At 47.3% G+C, this 13,028-nt stretch overlaps 1 protein-coding gene across 1 annotated transcript in view; it reads left to right on the top strand.

Annotated features, from left to right (window-relative positions):
• The first annotated feature begins 7,129 nt into the window (after positions 1–7,129).
• The window catches only part of LOC121288258 (MORN repeat-containing protein 1-like), a 66,429-nt gene continuing 60,530 nt past the window's right edge, over positions 7,130–13,028 (top strand). Inside the window, exon 1 of the mRNA XM_041206759.1 lies at positions 7,130–7,149. The gene's annotated coding sequence lies outside the window, so the exon portion shown is untranslated. The remainder of the gene's footprint in view (positions 7,150–13,028) is intronic.

The following is a 13,028-nucleotide window of genomic DNA, read 5'->3' as shown; positions in this document are numbered from 1 at the left end:
AGATCACCACTGTTATGCCACAGAAATCTTGCAGGAGACGTAATGGGAGTTAGCCACTATGTTTGGCCTTTGCACAATTTGCTTTACAACAGTGGCTACATTTTAATAGGTATTTCATTGGCTGTGAATCGTTTTAGGACAGCCTGAGATTGTATAAAGGCAAGTTTTCCTTTTGTATGGCAGATTTTAAGTTATGTAAAGGATTAATTAATTTGTTACATTTGTCAGCGATAATGGTATATGTTTTAAATGTGCTTTGTCGTTTCCCTCTATTTTGTTTGTGGATGTCTCCTCTAGCTGAGAGAACAGCACAGGTTGTATAGCTAACTGCACAGGATGCAGAAAGACTTCTACATGTATCTGTGAGCAACACATCAATACTAGGAGTGTGCTTTATAGGAGTCACTCTGGACTCAGACCTTCAGAGATTGCAGCTGTCACACATGCAGACCTTCCTGTTAGCTCAGAACTCCTGCCAGCGTGGATGCCCCTGACCTACTCCACATGTGACACACCTGGCAGCATTTCCGCACAGTACCCTCAGATTGAGTGTAAAACATTGTGTTCCAAGTAATTAGAGCAGAAGTAATATCTGGATTTATTTTGAAATGAATGCAGGGGAACATTGATATGATACTGTAAATAGAACTGTCAACATGGAGGAAATATTGGGAATGAGATGAATTATGAAACCTATTAAACATATACTACTCAGAATGAGATATGCTAAATTAGAATCTGATGAGAAAATTACACACTTACATTTCACAAATCTTGACGTTCCAAATGCAAACCCTCTTCTTCACTAGAGGGGAACCTAGTAGAATGCCAAAAGACATTTTCAGCCACTAGAAAGTTAAATATTCTAACCAGGATCTTCCATCCTCCCTCCACCAAGTTCTGAACGGAACTGGGCTGGCGGAGAAGAAAATCGAACAGGGATGCACACTGCCAAGTCCACATCCACCGGATTTCCTGTCAGACACGACTGGTGACAATAGATCTGTCTGTGTACACCCATACATGGGGAGTGTATTGAAATGATACTCAAACAATGGAAATACATCATGCCATGTATTTTCTGTCATTTTACTTAAAGCAATGCTGAGCACCAGGGACTTCTGTTTATCCATGGCATCCAATATTGCAATGGTAACTTTTGGAAGCTGGGAACCCTATGCAGTTGATTGTCTGTGATCATCCCAGGCTATGGCATATTTGTTTTTAAATTTAAATTTTACTGACAGCTCCAAGGTAAATCTCTTCAGTTAAATCCTAGAGGACTTCTTGGCAGAGGCTAGGGGCACCACCAGATATATTTACATTACTACAAGCTGGACCGTCGGCCAGATTCAAGGGCACGTCTTTGTGGAAGCCTTGCCACTTCAAGGAAACACCCCAGTTTTGCTCAAGTGGAATATATGGACTTCTGTGTTTCCATCAAACTATTAATGATGTTTTGCAGACTTCCAGTACTATTTTAACTCAGTTGTTCACAAACAACTGTTCTAAAATTGACATTTGTGTTGCTACAGTGACCATGTTATTACATTGGTAGTTTCTAATTCTTCATAACCTCAAGCTCACCTTCATCCAGCGTTGATGGGGATGCCACAATTCGCCCATCTACCTGTGTCTGTGGCTGACTCATTGGCATCTATGATGCTAACAGGTATTGTGGTGCATAGACACCTTGTAAATAGATAACAATAGAATATTGATGGAGAGAAGCAGCATTCCTTACACAGAGACATGCAATTTGATCCAAATGGTCCATGCCTCGCCCCTCTTCATATAACCCCCAGTATAACCTTCTATTCCTTTCTTCCTCATGTGTTTATCTAGCTTTATGTTAAATGAATTTGAAGGCACAGGTAGGTTCTAAAGGTCTTCCTAATCTAGGAACGTTTTCTTTTTGTGTATTCAGTTCTGTAAACATTGACTGTAGTCCCTACCTTCACCTTCCCTTCACATCCTATATTACATTGTGAAAACACAGCCAAGCCTGACAGGCATTTTTTAGCAAGTTCATTGCACTGCCCTGCCTCAACCTGCTGTGAAATCGGTTCTTTATTTGTTTAACAGTGACGTGAACAGGATATAGCAAGTCTCATGCTACAAGACTCCAAGGCATTGGCCCTACATGTGCTGTATCCAGACTGGTGTTCAGTGTCAGATTGGACACCTGTTTGGATTGCATTTGGAAGGATGCTGAGATCTTGACTAGATAGGGGACTGAAGACAATTAGTTGCCTCATTCCTGTCTGCATTGGTCCTGGCAAAACCAAATATACTCTTCTTTTGTATACCTTCTTTTGTACATCCAATACTTGCAAAGGAAGCAGAATACGATCCAATGTGTGAGGTTGAAGGGACAAAAGGTATGGTTGCTAAATTTGCTGATGACACAAAGATAGATAGGAAAGTAAGTTGCAAAGAGGACATAAGGAGGCTACAAAGGGATGTGACAGGTTAAGTGAGTGGACAAAGACCTGGCAAATGGATATATGGTGGGAAAAGTGAAATTGTCCATTCTGGCATGGAAAAATAAAAAAGAAGCATATTACCTAAATGATGAGAGATTGCAGAGCTCTGAGATGCAGAGGGATCTGGGTGTCCCAGTGCATGAATCACAAAAGGTTAGCATGCAGATACAGCAAGTTATTAGGAAAGCTAATGGAATGTTATTGTTTATTGTGAGGGATTTGAGTACAAAAGTAGGGAAGTTATGCATCAGTTATACAGGGTATTGGTGAAACCACATCTGGAGTACTGGGTACAGTATTGGTCTCCTTATTTAAGGAAGGATGTAAATGCTTTGGAAGTAGTTCAGAGAAGGGTTACTAGATTAATACTTGGAATGGGTGGGTTGCCTTACAAGGAAAAGTTGGACAGGCTGGGCTTGTATCCACTGGATCTTAGCGAGTAAGAGGCAACTTCATTGAAACACATAAGATCCTGAGGGGACTTGACAGTGTGGATGTGGAAAGGATGTTTCCTCTTGTGGGAGAATCTGGAACCAGCGGTCACAGCTTAAAAATAAGGGCTGGCTCATTTAAGAGAGAGATGAGGTGAAATTTTTTCTTTCAGAGGGTCGTGAGTCTTTGGAAGTCTCTTCCTCAAAAGGCAGAATATTTTCAAGGCAGATTAGATAGATTCTTGATAATCAAGGGGGGGGTGAAACGTTATCAGGCGTAGGCAGGAATGTGGAGTAAAGGTTACAATCAGATCAGCCATGATCTTATTGAATGGTGGAGCAGGCACGAGGGGCTGAGTGGCATGTTGGTATGTTCTAAACGATGCCTTTGGCAACCTGGAGCTCCTTGACTATAATATGAGGCTGGCTGATAGGTCAGCCAATTCACCCAGCATCTTCATATGCATCTTCATCAACATTCTCATGTATGCCACCCAATCGAGGTATTTGTCTGAGTCCCTGTAGCAGACTTCATCTGCAACCTCAACCCTCTGGTGAGCTGGCAGATGAACCATCCTTATCCCCTGGCTTGGCCTGGTTGTATCCCACTTGCATTGGTGACTCACCATGTGCAGTGCCAGTATCTGAGCTGGTGGCCATGAGTGTGTGATAAAGTGGTGGAGCATCTTCATCAGTGCTGTGCTGTTGCTGTCTCTCCACCTGGGTGTGCTGTGGCTGGGCAGGCAGCAGTTCTTAGGTGTCTGAAAGCAAGAAATCAGAAAGGAGATGGTTGTGGTCAGGGAAGGGTAGCTGGGGAGGAAAGCCAGAGATCCATGGTCACACCATCTGTGGCTTGCTCATCATGCCAGATAGCAAGGTGAGGGTGAACTCAGAGTTGAGAATGGGCCTAAGGCAGAAACATATCATTATCCTCAATGTTTGAAGTGACACCAGATGCCATGGGTTCTGTTACAACTGTCCCCATGATGTGGAGTTCCATTTCTTCCTTAGGGCTCAGGAGATGCAGGCATCCTTGCCCCTTAATGATTTTTCTATAAACCCTTCTAGTGTGTGCAACTTTTTCCAGCAATAGAAAGGGAAGAATGTGAGTGATTGTGTTGCATTGTGCTTGGGTACATGCCTGCCACAGCTGAATAACTGGAGGTATATGGAAGCAAAGGCAGCTGGAATGAGACTGGCTTCATTGGTAGGCATATAAGAATGAGGTGGAGCATCTGGATTAAAAACAGAAAATGCTGGAAAAACTCAGCAAGTCTGGCAGCATCTGTGGAGAGAGAAACAGAGTTAATGTTTTGAGTTAATGTTCTTTGGAACATCGTGTGAATCTTGAGTACAGGGACGGGTGCTAGGGAGTAGCAGTGTGAGAGGTTGGTGGAGTGGTGGACAGTTGATGTCATGTGAAGAAGTATTCATTGACCTTGACTGCCCAGGTGAGGCCTTTAAAATTCTTGTGGCAATGCTGCCAGGTCCCCAGGGTCAGGCACTTGTAATTGACCTCTCTGGCCATCTGCTCCCCTCCCCACCCCCACTCCACCAAACCATGACACCTGTCCTCCTGTTGACCCCCATGACCAAGGCCTCCAATATCACATTTGTGAACGTGGGAGCCCTCTCTCTGCCCTGGGGTTCCATTTTCCTTTTTCCAAGTTGCAGGAATAGCAGTCAGCAACAGCTGCTGTGATTCAGGGCAGCTTCCTTTTAGAAGGGACAGGCTGCTTTTAAGAAGAGTGCAAGAGTTATCAGGACACGCTGCCCAGCCTCCTGCTGAGCACTGAGGCAGCTAGTGGCGTGGACCCTTTCGCACCGAGGCTACTATCAGGTAATGATAATGCAGTACCAAATTTACATGCTGCCTGTCTCCAAGAGAACAGATGCAGGCAGGTTGTGAATCATGCCCTAAAAACAGTGCAAATCAATTTCTAGCCCTAAATTTCCAGAATTATGTTCGACAACCAAAAGTAGTAAATCTTGTCTGAAGTGTTATTTTTAAGGGTGGCAATTTGTTATTTGCAGTTTTCATACTTGTAAACTACAAGGTGATACGATGGCTGCATCTATTATATTCATTTGGGGTGGGGCAGAGAATGTACTGATTATGATTTCCCACAGATTTTTACATATTTCTGCAAAGAATCCCAGCAGATTTTACTAACATTTCTCACAGATTTTCATTTTCATTGACCCAGTCCATGGGATATCTGCAGAAAATGTGTTCCAGATGTCACGTGGGTGTGAGACACAGAGGGAAACGGAATTGTCCATCCATCAACTAATGCTGTGAAGCGTAAGCTGAGAGCCTCTTTTACAAAGGCTTAAGCCTGAGAACTGCTCTGTCCTTGAAAACTCACACCCGGCAGTTTTGCTTACCACAGACACAGGGTACCAGGTTTGCTGACTCACTCTGATGTTTAAAAAGTTCTTTTTGGAGCCTGAAACCTCATGTTACCTGAAGCCATAGATTCAAAAGTGTAATGCAGACCTTTGTGTGCAAGAGTTTGGGGGAGCAGATTCAGCAGGCTCGTTTGAAAGCACTGACTCATGCTTCATGGGAAGACATGCCTCACCCCAGCCTTGTGTTGGCAGGCCATTCAGTTGCAGAGAATCACACAATCCTGTCCCCACTCCCACTTTCCTACAAGAGTCAAGAGAAAGTAATCAGGGAATGGGCTTTTCCTGTCCCTGGCCTAAGAGTACTGAAGATAATTCTAACACCCCAAATCAGAATAAGGTAAACTTGTCTGCAGAAATATTCTGTTGCAGATATTCATTTGTAGTACACAACTCATTTACTATATCTGTGGAGACGATTTTACAGGAACCATTTTGATCTTAGCTGGTCCACCATCGGATTAAATATTACATTTATATAGTACGCTTCATTTTTTCATAATCTCCTAAAGCGCTTTATAGCTAACAAATAGTTTTGAGTAGTGCTGTCACTGTTATTTTGTAGAGAAAAAATGTGCAAATAGCAAGATTCCACAAAGAGTAATGAAACATTTGGTGGTTTGTTTAAATGAGGAACGTTGGCCAGGAAGTCCTACTTGACTCCGAATGGCCATGGGATCTTCAATGTCCAGTTAAACAAGAAGATGAGGTGTTAGTTTAACATTTCATTCAAAGGATGGTACCTCTAACTATGCAGCACTCCTTCAGTATTACAATGAAATATCAGCCTAAATTATGTGAACAAGTCCTGGAGTAGGGCTTGAATCCATAATGCATGATACAGAGATGAGTGCTGCAAATAAAAAGATGTTAGAGGTCCAAGATAGTTTAAAAGTTAAAAGTATAATCTGGTATTCCACTAACTAAACTATATCCAGTCCCATCCCTAACTTGGGCTGAGTTATTTGATCTCAGCTGGGTGGCAGTTAGTGCTATAAAAACCGAAAATGGTGGAAACGCTCAGCAGGCCTTGCAGCATCTGTGGAGAGAGAAACCGAGTTAACACTTCAAGTCTGTGTGACTCTTCTTCAGGCAGTTGGTGCTACTCCACTATAGGGTAAAGAGATTTTGTGCTCAAGTCTCTGGAATGGACTTGAACCCTCTGACTCAGGAGAGAGTGCTACCCACAGAACCACAGCTGCATCCACAGAATGGCTACATGAATGCACCGCCAGAGGACTATGGGGCCCAGGGCATCTCCAGCAAGAAACCAAAACCTTCAGGACTGAAAGGTAGAAAATTGAGAGTAACAACTGTTATGGTGATAACAGGTTTTAATATTGGATGGATGGTTATTTTCAGACATTATCAGACAGAACACTCGACTGCAAGAACTGTATTATGTTCCAGCAGCATCTCCTATGCAGAAGTAGTCAAATAAACAAACAGAATTTTGATGCAGTACTGTAGAATTATTTTATTCCCTGTGCAAATCAGTCCAGGATTTACAATTTCCTGCCAAGGTAAATGGGACATGTACCTTTAAAAAGTGGAAAAGATGAATTATGAAACACAGGACTCCGTCACAGAGTCAGTCACCCTCTGGAGCGGTGTAATAAATTCCCCAGAGAGAGAGAGAGACTGCCATCTGTTAGCCTGTCATTTTCCATAACGCCATGTGGCAGTTTTCCAGACAGTCTCACGCAATGTTCTCGTCTGCCTTCTCTGACCTGGCACAGTAGGGCCACAGGAGAAAAGGAGCTTGCAGCAAAATGACTGACTAATCATTTCCTGATGCTCCCACCAGGAGAGCAGGATTAGAGGTAAGGAAAGTATGTCGTATCTACACTGTTCCATTGCAGGTGGCAGAAAGCATGATTTTTGGAAATGAAGAATTTTATATACACATATATATTCACACACATATATAATAGATAAATCTGTGTGTGTATAAAGTGTAACATATTGAGGCCATTTGCAAGTGTAAGTCATTGTTTTTTTTTCATTCATTCATAGCTAGCAAAACCAGCATTTATTGCTCATCCCTAATTGAGAAGGTGATAGTGAGCCATTATCTTGAACTGCTGCAGTCTATATGGTATGCAGTCTAAAATCCACAGTGCTGTTAGGGAGGGAGTTCCAGGATTTTGACCCAGTGACAGTTAAGGAACAGGCAACATGTTTCCAAGTTAGGATGACGTGTGACTTGGGGTGGAATTTTCTGTGCCCGCTGGTAGCGGGCGTGGTAGGTGACGTGTCCGGACAATATGGCACAATTGATTTCATGACATCGGGAAGGCAGGTCACGATCATCCACTCAGCCTGCAAACAGCGGGCCGCTTTTCCCGCCAATGGTCATCAGGGAGCTCATTGTAATACATCAGCATATCGTTAAAAGGTTCTTGGACCCCCAACCGAATCGTCCATCCACGTTGACGGGAAAGCACATCAACGTGTTTCACAACAGCACAGAGGCGATGTGCACTTGGCAGCCTTCACTTTGGGGGAACTGGAGGTGAGTGACCAGCTTCGTTCTGCAGAGCTCACCAGGGTCGCCTGTTACTTTGCAGGCTTCAGGGGCGCCGGAGGGCCGGGTGAAGTGCCACCCTACCTCAGAGGCGACTGTTGTCGGGTGTCGGGGTTGGGGGTGGGGGGTGGGGGGGGGGGGGGGAGGTGGGGGGTGTCCGGGGGCACCTGCTGCTCAGCTCGGAGGTGACTGTTGTCAGGGGGGTGGGGGGCAACTGCTGCCCTGGTGTTGGTTCCCATGCACAAGAAATTGAGGTGGGTCCAGGGTAGGCGAGGGAAGTGGCCACGCATTAGGGAAACCTGTATAAACTGACCATTCCTCTGCAACTGAGACAGTTCAGGCACAGCCACAGTGATATAATTGGAGTCAGGCTCCTAGACTGCCCCCCCCCCACCCCCACACAAGCAACGTGAAGGCACCAAAGTGCCACCACCCGCCTCCTGGCACAGACTGCGAGACCACGGCCACTTTACTGGACCGCGCAGCAGTTGGACTGCAGAAGTTGTACAATCTCCTCGACAGTGCTGGCCATGTAGCAGTCACTGCTGGACATGCTCACAGTCCCTTGCAATCTCAGCATCCTGGTTAGGAGCAGTCTCCCCCTTGTCGCAGACTGACAGGGCAGCCACTCATCTGTGGCCATCTGAGGGGTGGCCAAAACTATCCCGGGAGGCATTAAGGGGCGGTCACACAGGGCCAGGAAAGTGCTAAGTACACCCATGCTAACAACGTCTCTCTGTCTCTCTTTCATGCCACAGGAGGACCACATCAGGAGCATGGAGCCTGGTGACCTAGCTGTATGCCTGATGGCCCACAGAGAGCAAAGACGACGGAGGAGAGAGTGACTTAGGCTCCTGGCCATGCAAAAGCAGGAGCAGCAACCTCAGGAAGAAGGGGTTGCTGGGACTTCTGCATACACTACCCAGGAGTGACAGAGAGCCATGGCTGGTCGGCGCCTAGCGACACCCAGGATCTATAGACACCGCCCGTCATTCCTGCAGATGAACGAGAACCAATGTCACCGACGACTGCGCGTGTCTAGGGACCTGGTCACTCACATTTGCCACTTGCTGCAGGGCTTGGTGCCAGGAGGACATGGAAGGCATCCACTGCCAGTGGCTGTGAAAGTGACTGCAGTGCTCAATTTTTATGCCAATGGCTCCTTTCAGGGCTCCACAGGTGACCTCTGTGGGATGTCACAAGCCGCCACCCACAAATGCATCTGTGAGGTCACGGATGCCGTCTTCTTGAGGGCACACAACTTTGTGTATTTCGCCCAGGACCAGGGCAGCCAGGATGCAAAGGCCATTGGATTCTCCTGGATCTCGGGATTCCCACAGATGCAGGGTGTGATTGACTACACCCATGTGATGCTCAGGTCTCTGTCGCTACACACAGTGGACGATATCAATCATAAGGGCTTCACTGAACGTGCAGCTGGTATGTGACCTCCAGAAATGCAGCCTTTGGTGTGCGTGCGGTTTTCAGGGAGTGTGCACGATGCCTACATCCTCAGTCAGGCACAGATCCCTGGAGTCTTCCTGCATCCACAGAGGCACCAGGGATGGCTCCTTGGAGACAAGGGCTACCCACAGATACTGTGGCTAATGACACCTGTGCAATGGCCTGCAGCAGAATGATGTTATAACGAAGCTCATGCTGCAACTCGCAACTTGGTGGAGCAGTCCATCGGGATGCTGAAGATGCGGTTCCGGTGCCTGGACTGCTTTGGTGGTGCCCTGCAATATAGTCCACAGTGGGTGTCATGCATCATCGTCATCTGCTGCACCCTTTACAACCTGGCACTGCAACGGTGAGGCAAGCTGGCTGAGGAGGAGATGGAGGAGTTGCGCATCTTCTCTGATGAGGAGGACGCCGAAAGGGATGAGGCTGAGGAGGTCCTCAGAGGCAACGATGACGGGAATGATGCCCTTACGTTGGCTAGACGAGGCAGGCACACTTGATAGGCCCTCATAGCTGCTTTATGGAGGATGATGACAACATGCAGTGAGGTGGCCTCATAGATCCTCACATTGCGTTTGTGAACATTTGACTCCAGCCTGGCTTATGGCAGCGTGAATACCCTCTCTGAGAATACTCCTGTCATGGAGATGCAGTGGAGGCTCTAATAGTCGCTTGATTGCAGGAGGATGATGATGACATGCAGTTAGGACACTCCATAAATCTTCACATAGGCTCAGAGAATTTTGTCTGACTCCTGTCTGACTGAGGGCAGCTCGCTTGCACTTTGTGATCAGGGTTATATCATAAAGACGCAGCCACGAAACTTTAGAAGTTCTGATGCTTTGTTCAGCTTAAGCACCTGAGCCCTTCAGGAGCTGGAGCACAGCATCATTGGTCACAGATGTTGAAGAGATGGGGGATAGCCCCAATTTAAAGATGCCGAGAGCACATCAAGAGAATGAGAGAACTCTGTGGTGCCTGCCCACTACATTCTGGCAGCAATGACCAGTACCGAGGAGCAGGCATCAGTAAAATTTCCAGGGAGTGTGAGTCTGGACCATCACTTTGGCCTGAAGGCTGCACTGAGCACAGGCAAGAGGCCCTGGATTGAGACACCTGCCTTTATCTTGTGCAGAAAGATTTCACATCTGAGTGACAAGAACACTGCTCATCAGAACGAGGAGCCTTAAGCAGGGAGATATTCTTGGGAGTTCATTTACTATTTACAATAATGAACAGTATGTACAAGTGATTAACGCCCATGCCCTGGCTGTGCAACTAATTCTCCTTAATTTTCCTAACCCTGCTTCTACATCTTGTTGCTCCCCGGACATCCACAGCAGAGGTGGAGGCAGCCTGCTGACTGCCTGTCTATGATGACTTAGGCGGGCGGCTTTGGAGGGCCCCGGTCTGCTTTCGGGGTCCTGCTGTGTGGCAGTGGCATCCTCCTTGGCTTGTGGAGCTAGAGCTGCTGAGGTCAGAGGAAGAGGGGAGTTGAATTGACTGGCATTCTCGGAGTCACCTGGATGGATGGGCCCGGAGTGTGCACCTGCTGATCCTCCTCCCTATGGATGCCTGGGGGCCCCAGGCTGACTCCTTGAGGAGCAAAGGTAGCTGGAATGAGATCGAGTTGGCCGGCACCCCTCTCACATACACACTATTGGAGGCCAACTATGGCATCAGCAATGGAGCTGAGCCGGTGCAGCAGTGCAGGAGTGATGCTCTGGACCAAGGTCTCCATGGCGACTGCCATCCTATCAGTGTTGACCTCGGTACATTGGCATACTGGCACTATCACCTCAGCCTGAAGGCGGACGGACTCCTCTATCGTGCCTTGCAATCTGAGGAGTGCAGCGGACATCCCTTCCTGATGTTCCTGAGCTTGCCTTTGCAGCTCCAGCAACTGTGACATGACCGAGTCCAGAGGCTCATCAACTGACAGACTCAGCAATGTTTTGGCCTCCAGCAGTCCTCCGAGTGCTGGAGACCTGGGAAGTCCCTGCCGCCGCCTGCTGTGGATCAGACAGTGCGATGTGCTCACCAGATTGTGACCCTGGGGCTACTCTAAAGCTAGGTCCCACCGAGGTGTGTGTCTCTGCGCTGGTGGAGAGTGTGGGTGAGTGCTGTGATGGGACTTCAGGGAGGGTGCTTCCAGATTCCTCTCCAGAGGTTTCTTCGGGGCTTGACTGGAGGCCCTGGGTTGTGGACTCTGTTGGCTGCTTCCCAGATGTGCCTGCGAAAGCAAGGGGAGATAATTAGTGCATGGCAGTGGCCTGTGACACAGGACACATCAGTCTCAGCATCGTCGTCTGATGGACGTTGCACTGCTGGATCTTCACTTGGTACAGCACTGCCAACCTCACTGTCAGCACAGGACCAGTCCAGATCATTGCCGGCCAGCTGGATGGCTCTGTTTTCAAAGTCCATGATGACCTTGATTTCGGTCATTCCGCCACCGGCCTGCGACCTCTCCCTCTTGTTGTGTGCCAGCTTGTCCCGCATGGATAGAGATGGGGAAGGAGTAAGCAAGAGGCCTGCCAGAACAGATGATAAGTATGCCTAGCCTATGTGAGTGGTGAGTGGTCCCATAGTCGAGATGAGGACAATGACGGTGTGTATGAGAGAGTGAATGGTGATGTCCCTTGAACTGACAGTAAATGAGATCCCTGTGGATGTGTGATGGGTTTGTGAGTGTGCGAGTTGAGAGTGATGAGAAGAGTGACTTACCCTGGCAGAACGGAGGAGATCATTCATCCTCTTGTGGCACTGGGTAGCTATCCTCTTCTGAAGGGCTTTGGCGCTGACCACCGCTGCCACTGCCTCCCAAGCTGGATTGTCACATTGCTGCCCAACCTGCGGCCAGAGCAGGGGTACAGGACATCCCGGTGGGCCTCAATGGCATCCAGCAGTCGAAGGTGTTGTCGAAGGAGCCTTGGTGAGTTCCTGCAGTGCATCTTGTAGATGGTATGCACTGCTGTCACTGTACACCAGTGGTGGAGGAACGTGAATGTTTAAGCTGGTGGATGGGGTGCCAATCAGTTTGGCTGCTTTGTCTTAGATGGCATTGAGTTTCTTGAGTGTTGTTTAGGCAAGTGGAGAGCATTCCATCACACTCTTCACTTGTGCCTTGTCAATGGTGGGCAGGCTTTGGGGAGTCAGGAGATGAGTTATTTGCTGCAGAATTCCCAGCCTCTTGTCTTGTAGCTACGGTGTTTATATAGCTGGTCCATTTAAGTTTCTGATCAATAGTAACCCCCAAAATGTTGATGGCGGGGGACTCAGCAATGGTAATGCCATTGAATATCAAAGGCTGATGGTCATATTCTCTCTTCTTGGAGATGGTCATTGCCTGGCATTTGTGTGGCACACAAGTTACTTATCAGCCCAAGTCTGAGTGTTGTACAGGTCTTGCTGCATGCTGGCATGGACTGCTTCAGTATCTGTGGTATTGTGAATGGTGCTGAACATTGTGCATCGTCAATGAATATCCCCACTTCTGACCTCATGCTGGAGTGAAGCCAGTCATTGATGAAACAGCTGAAGCTGATTGGGCCTAGGAAACTACCCTGAGGAACTCCTGCAGCGGTGTCATTGGGCTGAGGTGATTGGTCTTCAACAACTACAACCATCTTTCCCTCTGCTACGCATGACTCAAACCAATGGTGCGTTTTCTTTCTGATTCTTGTTGTGGACTCACATGTAGAAAAAGAA

This window comes from Carcharodon carcharias, chromosome 15, assembly GCF_017639515.1.
Source record: "Carcharodon carcharias isolate sCarCar2 chromosome 15, sCarCar2.pri, whole genome shotgun sequence".
Classification (NCBI taxonomy): Eukaryota; Metazoa; Chordata; class Chondrichthyes; order Lamniformes; family Lamnidae; genus Carcharodon; species Carcharodon carcharias.
Note: the sequence above shows the minus strand (reverse complement) of the source record. Positions and strands in the feature narration are given on the sequence as shown.